We start from the raw sequence: 11656 nt of genomic DNA, 5'->3' as shown, positions 1-11656 counted from the left end.
GAATTTTTTTTCTTTGCTGAGCGTGTGTGGGAATGCATGCTCTCAACTTAGTATTACTGGTCGTATGAGGCACTCAGCTGTGGATCTGTTCTGCAGTTTAATAAGGCACTGAAAAGTTGGGGGGCTGCAACTTTTGTAGGCAAAAGAAGCTTTATGGGCAGGAGAGGAACCAGTGCTCCTTAGCAGGACTTGTGCCTCTGGTGCCTAAAAAATGTACTGGCAGGACATATTTGTACTGTGAATAAATGATGTTTGAAGTGGGGAAAAAAAAAAAAAAAGGAAAAGAAAAAAAAAGGAAAAAAAAAGAAAACAAATCACATTTTCTTTTGCTTTAATTGTTTTTTCTATCTTTAAATGGTAATGCAATTAAGATTTTTTTTCCCTAAGATATTGGAATAAATGCCTAGAACTGTTGCCATTTGGTTTCATATGTTCCTTAACTATTATTCTCTTCCTCAGATGTTGTTCTAGTTCATCTTTTTTTTTTTTTTTTTTGTAGTTACCTAATGTTTCACTCATATTTTTCCAACAAAATTACTTGGCAGCTTTGTTTTGTTAAGAAACATAGCAGAAAGAAAAAAAAAAGAAAAGGAAACAGCCTTTGTTTTATTTCAGCTACTGTGGCAATCTAGTGATAAACACCTGTATATCTAAATAAAGTCAGGTATTTACAGAGCAAAACCAAGAGTGCTTTGCAGTTGTCAATGCTTTGTTGGTCAAAGAAATGAGAAGATTTGCTCATTGCTGTGGTAGTGTACATTGTTGTGTTTTGTCTTGTTCTTGTTTTTTGTATTTTCATGCATTTCATGGTCTTTCATTCCTTGTGTCCAAAACCATGAAAAAAAAACAGTAACTATGATGGAACATCCAGAATAGCAAGATAGTAACAGTACTTCAGGACATGGGATTAAAAAATAATAATAATAAAGCACGTGCCTTATAATTTTCAACATAGATCAACTACACTGTATTTAACACAAAGAGCTTTATCTTCCAGGAATTACAGTATCTGACAAAAAGAGCTCATTGTGCTGTCTTCTAAAGTGAGAAGCCCATATCTCTGCATTAGGAGAAGTAGTTAGAAAAACTGAAATGATTTACATCTCACTTAAAAACACTATTGTCATCATGAAACTGATTTGAAGACCTTTGTTCAAATCCAGTAAATGGTAGGGGTGAGTGGAGGGTCAATGAAATGAGACTGTTATTTTTGGTTCAATTTACTACCATAAATATACGCTTAGTTATTAATGTAGTTGACATGTACTGTGTATCAAAGACAAGGTAACAAAAACAAATGCAGTGGACTCATTCTGTAAAGTCTGAAGAAGCTGGTTCTAACGCTGACATCTAGTGGAATGTGATGGACATAGTCTCAGAGCAATATCTTAAAATATGTATTTATTTTAAACAATCGTCATTCTTTTACAAGGAGTCATTTTAGCTTTTTATTATTATTATTGTAAGTTGGCCTAAATATTTAAGTCAGAAAAAAAGGCTGACTGTATAATTTTATGAATTATTCAATGAATGAGAAACCTTTAAAGAACTGCAACGTTTTCTAGTCTATATGTGGTTGTGTTTTAGCAATTTTATGTTTTAAATGTTAGCATCTCCATGTGATCCTTCATCTGCATTGAGCATGTTTTTAAATAAGAATGTATTTTTTGTCTTTAGTGCTGCAAACTTGGACTGTTTTGAACAATTTCAATCAAACATTGCAATCCGATGAACAACAACTATTTCAGATCCAAACTGCAAATGACTGCGAGGCTTTTAGATTAGGAATTAGTTCAGAATAGCTGGAGGATTATTAATCAAATGTACTTGCAGAACTGACATTTGGTTTCTCAAGGAAAAATTTAAGTTTTCTTCACAACTGATGCTAGAAGGAATACATGCACGTGTGTGTGAGTTCTTGTATGCTTTTAATGTAAAGGTTCTTGGACAGCATTAGAAATCAATGTACAAATAGGACACCAGTGTTGCATGTGCTTAAAAATGTATTGGAATAAATGTTGCAGTGTACCTTTTTGCTTTGAAAATCTGAAGAGAATACAATATACAGAAAACTCAAAATGTAATTCATGTTTTAATGGGTTATTTTCCACTGATATTTATGCATTATTTAATTGTCTCTAATCTCCTAGTTTCCTTACATACTTAAAAACATTTTAAAGCAATTTCTTAAAACTTATGAAAGTCTTGAAATAGCTGAAAAGGAGGTTTGGGGGAGATAAAAGGTAACCTCTCTGCTGCACAGCCTTCTGAAGCCTTTGATTCATTTTCTTAAGGATGTTCTTCTTCAAAACAAATCCTGAGGGAAACATAGCATTGTTACAAGGCTGTAAAAAATTCATGGCTCCCTGAATGAGCTCTCATTTGTCCATAATGGATTTTGAGAACTGCCAAGTTTGGCACTCCATTAAAATATATATATAATCAGTGAGGAACTATTGCAATGATGTCTTTCATTTTTCTTTCTTTTTGATTTGACCTTGTTGGTGTGTTTTGAGGTCTCGTTTGAACCCAATATCAGCTCTTTCAAGCTGTGCAAGGACAAAGTCAAAGTGAGAAGTTGAAACCTCTTTTAGCGGAGAACAAATAGAAAGGTGACCAAAACAGAATTTGAAGTGTTGTTTACTTACTACTCCACATGCAGTGCTGAAAAATACACAAAAATAATTTCTTTATCATCTGAACATGGTTGAATATGAGCTCTGTGTCCAGTTGTACATAAAATATCTGAAATCTCTAATAATGGTCATGTTCTGCAATATAGAGAGTACCCAAAGCAAGGGTAGGTGATTTCCAGAAGATGCTTTGCAATTTTTAGAAAAGAAGTTTTCTTGCAGAGAAGAATTCTGCACTGACGGTGTATATTCAGAGCAGAGCATTTATACACCTTGCCTTTTAGACATCATTTCTGGACATTTCCTCACTCAAGAGAGTGTTTTTATAATGCCTTAATACCATCAGGCAGACTTCAACCCTTTAAAGAAAAGTCACTGAGCTAAAACCATGTATTAACTGCTTGTGCTGATGAGATGGCTGGTTTATTCACAGGGAAGATCTTTATATCAAATAGCATCTTATACACTTGAAAGATCAGCGCAACGGCAACAGGAAAGATGTGCTTGAACAAAGCGCAGCGTACGTAATCCTTGCCTTGAGTACATGGGACTACTCTGTTGGAGGTGGCAGAAAGGAAGAGAAAACTTTGCCTCGATGAAGGCATACGTAATGCATGGTCCTGAAGAAAGGAAGGCATTTTCAAGGAGGACTGAGGACCTATTGTATGAGGGGGTTGAGGGCACTCCAGAGAGCTCTGTCTGCTGTTGATGCTGCCAGGATAGGTGTGGGACACAGCTGCTGGCGAGGTGCTAGCAGCAGGCGCTTGCAGCAGATTTTTATGACTCGGTCTATTTAACCAAGCAAATAGAAGGCTGAAATGAGATGTCTGCTTTTCCCACTCACATGAGTGGGTGAACAGCCAGGAGAGGGATTGTAACTAAAAGGAACGTCAGTGCTAGGAGATGTTACCAATTGGCGACGAATAAATTCAGGTTGGAAACTGGGAGAACGTCGCAACAATGGCAAGAGTGGGGCTGCGGCATCACCTCCTACAAGGGAGAGTATGGGCGTTCACCAGAGGTTGTGAAGTCAGCAGACGTCCTGTGCTATTTCTTGGGGCACGAGGTTTGCCTGGGTTCACCCTGGGACTCAGGCGCTGGCTGTATGCGAGGAGGGATGCTGCCTTCTGCAGCAAGCCCGTGGTTTGTAGGGTTTTGAATGACCTGGAGCAGCATGGCAGGGCTGGTGACACAAGATGAGTTTCAGGCATCGAGAGATGGGTGGGACATGAGGAATTCACAGCTGGGAAGATTACAGTTCTGGCCCATGCTACAGGAGCCTATCACATATTTTACATTAGAAATAATAATAATTGGATTAATACTGGAGTACTGGATGAAACACCAGAACGAAGAAACAAAGGCCAGGATACACACCTGGAAGATGCAAAACCTAACACAAGGCTTCAGTGTTCATAAATTTCAAGGAAGGCAGCCATGTACTGGCAATGGTCTGGCTCAGGAAAGATAAAAAATAGTTAAAAAACAACAACAACAACAAACTAGGAAGCAAACACCCAAATTTGTGTCACCTGAATCAGAGAGAAACTTCATGTTATCCAGACAGGGGGTGCCCCAAACAGAGGCACCTGGCCCCATCCAGAGTTATTTTCAGCCTGCCCCCACCTTTACGTTCATTGCCTGGCTGTGTTTTAGTTGTGGGGCTCATTTGAGCTCACAGAAGAGGAGGACCACGGCCTGGGACATTTCTCACCTCTCCCTCCAGAAGAGCTGGGCTCAGAGCTCTGGCACTGGTAATGCCCTGTCCCTTCCTTGCAGCATTTAAGAGAAAGGATTCTCACTTACGGCCTGTCTATCTACCTTGCTTCAACACTTTTTTCTTACTTTTTTTTTTCCCAAGCAGTCTGGTGCTAGCTCATGCCACCCCCTTCCTTCACATTAGAATAAACCTTATTAGGGAAAGTACTAGGCTCAGGGTTTTATTTCAGCTCATATGCAAGGATAACAGGCAATTTGTAGCAATTTCTATAAAGCCTGAAACAATTTTTAGCAAAAATGTTGATTTTCATACTATTTTCCACCATTAAATAACAGATGAAGGAAGCTTACTAACCAAAGGATGCTCCATCAGATAGGGAAGGAGACCTTACCTATTGAACTGTGGTAACATGCTATGAAGAATGGTTTTTTGGAGATTGGTGAGGCAAAAACAGTATTAAGAAATGAGCAGAAACCAAGACGTGATTGTGGATGATTCACGCCCCCTTAATGCTTATCAGGGTGGCCATCCAGCTGGATAATAACAATATCTCATGGTATTTGCTCGTATAGGTAAAACTTGTGCTTTCAGTGCTTCAATTATCTGAGACTCTTGGGTTTCTTTTGAGAGTAAGTTTTCTCCTTGAACATTAAATGGAAGCTCGAAGAATTTCTCCCGCAGAATAAAACAAGCTCCTTCTGGTCTGTCTGCGAGACTAATCCCTGCTGGAGGGCTGGGCTGGTGATCTGCCTCGGGCAGAGCAGAGGAGGAGTCACCCCATGCAGGCAATTCCCAGAGAGGCTGTGCTGGTTAAATCCAGGTGGGAAGAGCAGCACTGTAACCCTGAGCCTCCTGAAGGCACCGTGGCCTCTCCTGCAGCTGGGATGGGGCAAGCATTGGCTTGCTGGGTCGCATTTTCCTGCAGCACACCAAGAGCAACTGTGCGTCACGGCTGTGCAGATCTCTCTGTAATGTTTTGGGGGGCATTTGAACGCCTTTTTCACCCAGGACAGGATTGCATGGGGATGCAGGTGAGTACAGGTGCAGGCAGGTGGCTGATGCCTGCTTGCGCTGATGAAGAGGAAGGTGGAAACACTCAAAGAGGACACACGCCTGTCACCAGCTGGTCAGCGGTCACCAGCCCTTTTTTACTCAGGACAGTTTCTTTTTCCTGACTAAGCTCTTGCACTTCCTGGGTATTCCTCATTTTTCATCTACTGCTCTCTACTTCACATTAAGTACGTTTCCATGATTGCTTCCAAACAAAACTTTTTAAACAACAAACAAACAAAACCACAAACGCATTGGCTAACAGAGGATCTGGCAAAAATAGCGTGCATGAGTGAATTCTTCCAGGCACAGCTAAGACATTTATATTCAGGGAAAATATGTGCATTCTGCGTGGTAAGGTGTGGTGGCAAAGTATTATTATCATATATTATCATTAAAATATATACATATATTCATTCTGAAAGTTAGCTAATTTTAACAATAGGTATAAGTGATGGGGGAACTCTCCTGAGCTGAGCCTGTGGTGTCGCAGGCTCCTCAGTGTGCCAGGGCATAGGCAGAGCGAAGCCTGTGCACAGCCACCCTTCCTGCTGCCTGCCCAGGAGTTATGGGGAACCTGGAGACTGCCCCAGGCAGCGGGACAACCACAGCCTGTGTGTGCAGGGAGATGCTGTTCACAGAGTGCATGTGATGCAGAGCAATGGACAGAGTTGTCCAGACTGGGAGTGCTGGGTCTGCAGCCAAGATCTGCTGGGCGTAACCCCTTGCTTCTGCTTTCTTTGTGAGTGCACGTAGAGTGCTCAGTTCCTGACTTGAATCGTCGTTTGTCATTTTTGCGTACTACCTCGGCTAGTAGGTACTGCTACTGCCCACGATTCTTGATCTTAATTTGGTAAGGGTGGATATTTCTAGTCATATATGCCTAACTATTAAAATCAGAAGCAGATGTTAGAACAGCAGTGTTTATGCATCAGGGTTAATAAAGGGCGGGACTTAATCAACCATTTCTAATATGTTTAGAGTCCTTTGATATAAAGAGCATTTTCCTTCATGATATGGATATTTACAACTTCACTGTAAGAACATTTGAGTTTGTATCAATGCATAGTTTTCAGCTTGAAAAGCCGAAGGCCAAAACTAACATCTAAGGTTTACAGAAGAAAAAGGTTATTCAAGTGCAAATTAGCAATAATGCAATTTTAAAAGCAATAGAATCAGGTAGAACAAGCTCACTGGAGAATTTGTTTCCAGATTGCAAAGGAAATAACACCAATATTTAGTAGAGAAATATTATTATAAACTTGGAATACTACCAGCCTGTATTTGAGTTCTTATATTACTACATTAAGGAAGATTTTGGTCACCTTTATTTTTATGAGGGCTTTGTTGACCACATTAAGGTTTCCTGCACTGTTGTGCAAATGTAAGGGTGCCAGAGCCCTAAGAGGTTTAGTTAATCAAGATTTTTTCTTGCTGGCATAAATAGTTGAGGGTAAGATGATACATGCAGTAGTTTACATTTTACCAGAAATGGTAATAGCACTCTGTGTTCCTGGGAATAGAAATTGATCTTGAATTTGAGCATAAAGCTACTAATGCTTAGTAGGCTGGAATGTGTGCAGGCCAATGTCCAGGGCTGTTTGACACAGAGGAACACGTAAGCTTGACTAATAGCAACATTAATAACAATGCTAGAGCAGAAGTAGTACACATGGTAATGAGCATGTATCTACCCAGTACCATGTAGGTTAAATAAACATATATCGTTGAAGAAAATTAGTAAGCAGATGAGCTAGGGCATGGAACAACACACTTAAGGCGAGGGGGCCCAACAGATCTGAAAAACATGTCCTGGGGAAAGAACTGTGCTCTCTTGGTATTTCCCAGCATGGCAAGGGAATATTAGGAGATTTGGCATGTAAAAGAGCTCAGCTTCATTAAGAGATGGTAGCTTGGCTTTTCTGGGTTTCTAATAGGAAGTATGAGAGCTCCAGCATTGCTTGCTGAGGGAATGAACCTACCCATGAATGCCTGCTCCTTCGCTCTGGATCTGATATTCAGCATCTACTTGTCCTTTTCCAAAGTTTCAGCAAACTGTAGTTCCTGTTCAAGATTGAACAAAACACCAAACAAAATTTTAGGAATGTATTTGCACTTCTAATGACCTGCCTGAATTTTAGTTTATCATATGTTTTGCTTTCAAAAAAAGGGCCATTAATTACTGGTATTAGGCAACTGCACTGTAGGCCTTATTCTAGAAAACCTAGGCCTTTAAATTTAGATCTTTTACATTAAGTGCAAGGCTCTGGGCCTTCCTTACAAAATACCATGACAGCACTTTCACTTACAGCAACTGCTTGTCATAGAGTACTGTAGAAAGACCTAAATCTGATCCAAAATACTTTCTTACAGATTTAGCAACTACCAGGGTGGCCAACAGTGCTTAGAAAAGGTGAAATGCATTTGAACAATCATGAGTAGGGCTGTCTGGCCTGAGTTTTCCCTCACAATGGTATTACCCAGCAGTGATCTGGCAATCCTAAAATATGTAGATCACAACAGGAAAATGGGGAGGACAACCAGAAAAAAGATATGCAGCTCAAACACTCACCCAAAGAGCTGTAACAGCATCTGCATATACCAGGAGCGCTTTCAACTCAGAAGTGGGCAGATGTAAGTGAGCATCTGGAGAAGCAACGGGCCCAACCCTTCAAAGAAGGAAACAGGTCAAGCACATTGATAAATGCTTCTCTTTTAGTTAAGTGCCATACCAGCAACACCAGGAGCTGCGATGGCCATGCCCTGATAGCGAGAGAGGGTGTCCATGCAATTCATGGCCCCGCTGCACACTGGTGCACCCAGGCCAAGCTTTCCACACAGCCCAAGAGCTGTTCTGGCCTCCACATCTGACCACCTGAAGGCTGTTCACAAGAGAAACCTGTCTATGACTGTAGCCAGTCCTACCCACTGCCCGCGTCCCGCAGGGTGAGGCAGTATCACCACAAGCGATGGGACATGGCCTGCGAGGTGGCAGCACGGGCCTGCGCGTCGTGGCTCCTTGTGTCACACCCACACCAGGCACATGAACACTCATATATATACACACACACGTGTACCTGCATTATACATATAGTTCAGATTCACAGTGGTAAAATAAGCTTGAAATGGAAAATGTGTGTCTGAAACCTTTGAAATGGACCATTTCCTTCTAAACACAAGCAGGGAGGCCAGATAGGAGAGGAAGAGAGGCCTGTGCCCCACAGGAACACCACAGCAGTGGGCCGCAGGCTGGTGTCGTGCTTGAGCCCCTGCCTCCGTGCCTCCAGCACAAGGTCATGCATTCAACGGTTCCCTAGCTTCATCTCTAATTACTGAAGCAAAATATTTCTTTATCCAGTTAAAAGGTTTTAATAATCATTCACTGGCAGCTTTACTAGGCTCCAAATGGTGAGGGAAATTGCTCTTAATAAAAACTATAAAGCTTTTTACCTGACATCTTTATAACTAGTGTTGGCAAATGTAATATTATTTAGCCTCTTTGACCTCATCGCCAAAATGGGCCAGAAAGCAAACAGTATAATTTGTCTGAGGATTTTGCAATCATAGGCCTCACGATGCGTTTAAAAGCATCAAGTCAGTAAGTCTTTCAGCAATCCCCCAGCTCCTGATGTGCCTTTAGCCACACCTTTTGCCCCAGCTTTATGCTTTCCTTCCCTCTGGCAGCGCAGCCACCTGGGTAGCCCATTAATCCACACGGAAGATCCGCCGTAGAGCAGGTTCTCACCATGCCCCACCTGAGGGCAGGCAAGGGGCTGCTTTTACACAGTACAAGCTGGCTTTTGGGGAAAGCTATCGAGTGCCACCTCATGCTGGCTTTTGGGGAAAGCTATCGTGTGCCACCTCGTGACCCTTCGAGGCTCCCTGGCAGGCCGGGCAGTGGGAGATGCAGTGCCCCTTTTCTGCCAGAGCTTTCCAGAGTCTGGGACAAATGCGTCAAGGAAAGCTATTTTAATCAATTCCAATTCCCTTTCTGGATGATGTCCAGGCCACTACTCCACACACTCAGCATTACGCACTTGAGATCGATTTTTGTTTTTTTCCTCTTTCCATGGACTCGTACGTTAATTTCCCTCTCACCAACTGACTTCACAGCTGTGTCTGTAAAGCTCTGTAGAAGCAGTGTGCTCAACGTGAATAGAATTTGAGGAAGCATCTCCAAATTTAGTAAAAACCAAGCAACATGCCTCCAGACATGAAGGCTCCACACCCTTGTGCAACGCAGAAAGCCTGCAGCAAGGTGTGCACTACCTACATGAGATGGCAGCTGCTCTTGCCCCTCACAAGGAGCCAGTGTGCTACTTTTATGTGGGTGTACTTAGGGATGGTACATTTCAGGAAATTCCTCCTCTAGTTGGTGCAGTTGCTGCCATCATTCACTGTGTGTTTTTGCAGGCAGTTGCGTGGCTCTTGGTTTTCAAGTCAAGGGACTTGAAAACTTGTGCTGAGATTACCATGACTGTCACCCTTCTGGGTTCAGGAAAGGCTGCAGAGGACACACAGCCCTTGTACAATATAAAATGTTGCTGGTACGCACAGCGACACTTCTGCTACTCACTTGTTCAAGCCAAAGCCCCTCTTCTAAGGAACTTCCTTCTGCTTTGCTTTGTGATGCCCTTGCTTCCCACTCCCCATCCTTGGTAGAAGTCAAAACCTGGTTAGGTTGACTCTTGCTATTGACAAGCTAGTCAGAATTAATGCGTTGGAAATGGCCCATTGCACATAAAAACAAAAACAAAACACAGCAAAGCACTCCACAGCTCGAAGGCTTTACAGAAAATAAATGGAATGCAGGAGCATTCTTCACCATCCTCTTAAGCCTGCCATCTGTGCAGACTAAAAATAAAGCAGCAGCTTAAGAAGAAGGTTGATAAAATGCATCCGAGAAATGCTCTGGCAGAGCTGTGCAGGCTCTTGGCATGCCTGTGCTGGGCTAACCCTGCACGCTGCCCGGGCCTGAAGGCAGCATGGTGAGGGAAGCACTCATAAGGGATGGAGGAAGCCCAGCACACAGGGTACAATAAAAGGTATCTCGCTTCTACGGGAGCTTCCCCACCTCCTACATAACCACCTTTCAAGCCATGGTCTTCTCTCCTTGTTGTCACTAGTAATTATTGCAGAAATAGACAAAGAAAATACTATAATATAAAACATTTATATATAGAAACAATTCATTGAGTGTTCTTACTACGTGCTTAACCGTAATTAATTTAGAAGAATGACCTTCAGAAGTGTAAAAACATCGATCGATCAGGCAATGAATAAAATCAGTGCCACTGCTGCCTTCCATCAGCTGAAGACCAGGCATGCTGAGGAGCGACAACTGCACTGTGCCGAGGTGTGATGGATTCAAGGTGTCAGGAAAGCAAATAGCTCACCCAAAGTCAGACGGTGACTCAGGAAGGCATCCATTAACAGAAATTAATGGGGCTCACTTTCTTCTTGCATTAGTTACCCACAAGGAGGGCTGTGCCAGCCGCTCTGATGATGAATTCAGAGAGTTTAGGGTGTTTTTCTCCAGAAGCAAGTGTTTCAGCTAGCTTGAGCAATTACTACTGATGAATAAGAGCGATCTTAAAACTTCAAGAATTTAATATGTCTAATCTCATAGTAGCAATAGTACAGTCATAACACTGCTACCTACATATGCTTGACAAAGTATTAGATCAATCTAGCAGAGAACTTCTTGCCACATGGTGATAATGAGATCAGTAGCTTCAATTAGAGGTCAAAACCTTCTCCATTAGGTGAGGCAACACACAAATACACTCCCCAGACTTAATCCCCATAATGCTGATGATAGTGTCACCTGATGATACACAGCATGCATGTGAGCCCACGTACAGTGCAAGTCCTTCTTTCCCTTTGAGGCTTTCCCCCCTGTACCCAAGGCTAATCTCTTGCTTCGCCAAAATTACTGCGGTTGTTCAGGCACCTTGAGGGAAACAAAAAATGGGACTGAAGAAGGAAGCATGGTGGAAGAGCAGCCAAGCATGCAAAACCTGGTCTCCCTACTGACTTTCAGGCTACAAAATTCATACCAAAGCCCAGAACGAGCCTTGTACCCGTGATTCACACAAAAGGACCCGAGAAGGGCTCCACGCAGCAGCCACCTGCCCCAGCCTTGCCGTCCCGTTACCAAGCACCATGCAGCAGCTCTCAGAGGAAATATCATTCACTGTAATGCAAACTGCTCCCAGATGCAACTTGAGATGAGATGAACCATCCGTAACAA

At 42.3% G+C, this 11656-nt stretch overlaps 1 long non-coding RNA gene across 1 annotated transcript; it reads right to left on the bottom strand.

The window, feature by feature from the left end:
• Positions 1 to 552: 552 nt before the first annotated feature.
• Positions 553 to 8727, bottom strand: LOC121070729. Its single transcript, XR_005820181.1, has 4 exons — positions 8551 to 8727; positions 7976 to 8072; positions 7386 to 7467; positions 553 to 2317 (listed from the first exon to the last, which is right to left on the bottom strand). It is a non-coding gene; the product is annotated as an uncharacterized LOC121070729 (long non-coding RNA).
• Between the last annotated feature and the right edge of the window lie 2929 nt (positions 8728 to 11656).

The sequence above is a fragment of the Cygnus olor genome, chromosome 5 (assembly GCF_009769625.2).
Source record: "Cygnus olor isolate bCygOlo1 chromosome 5, bCygOlo1.pri.v2, whole genome shotgun sequence".
NCBI lineage: Eukaryota > Metazoa > Chordata > Aves > Anseriformes > Anatidae > Cygnus > Cygnus olor.
Note: the sequence above shows the minus strand (reverse complement) of the source record. Positions and strands in the feature narration are given on the sequence as shown.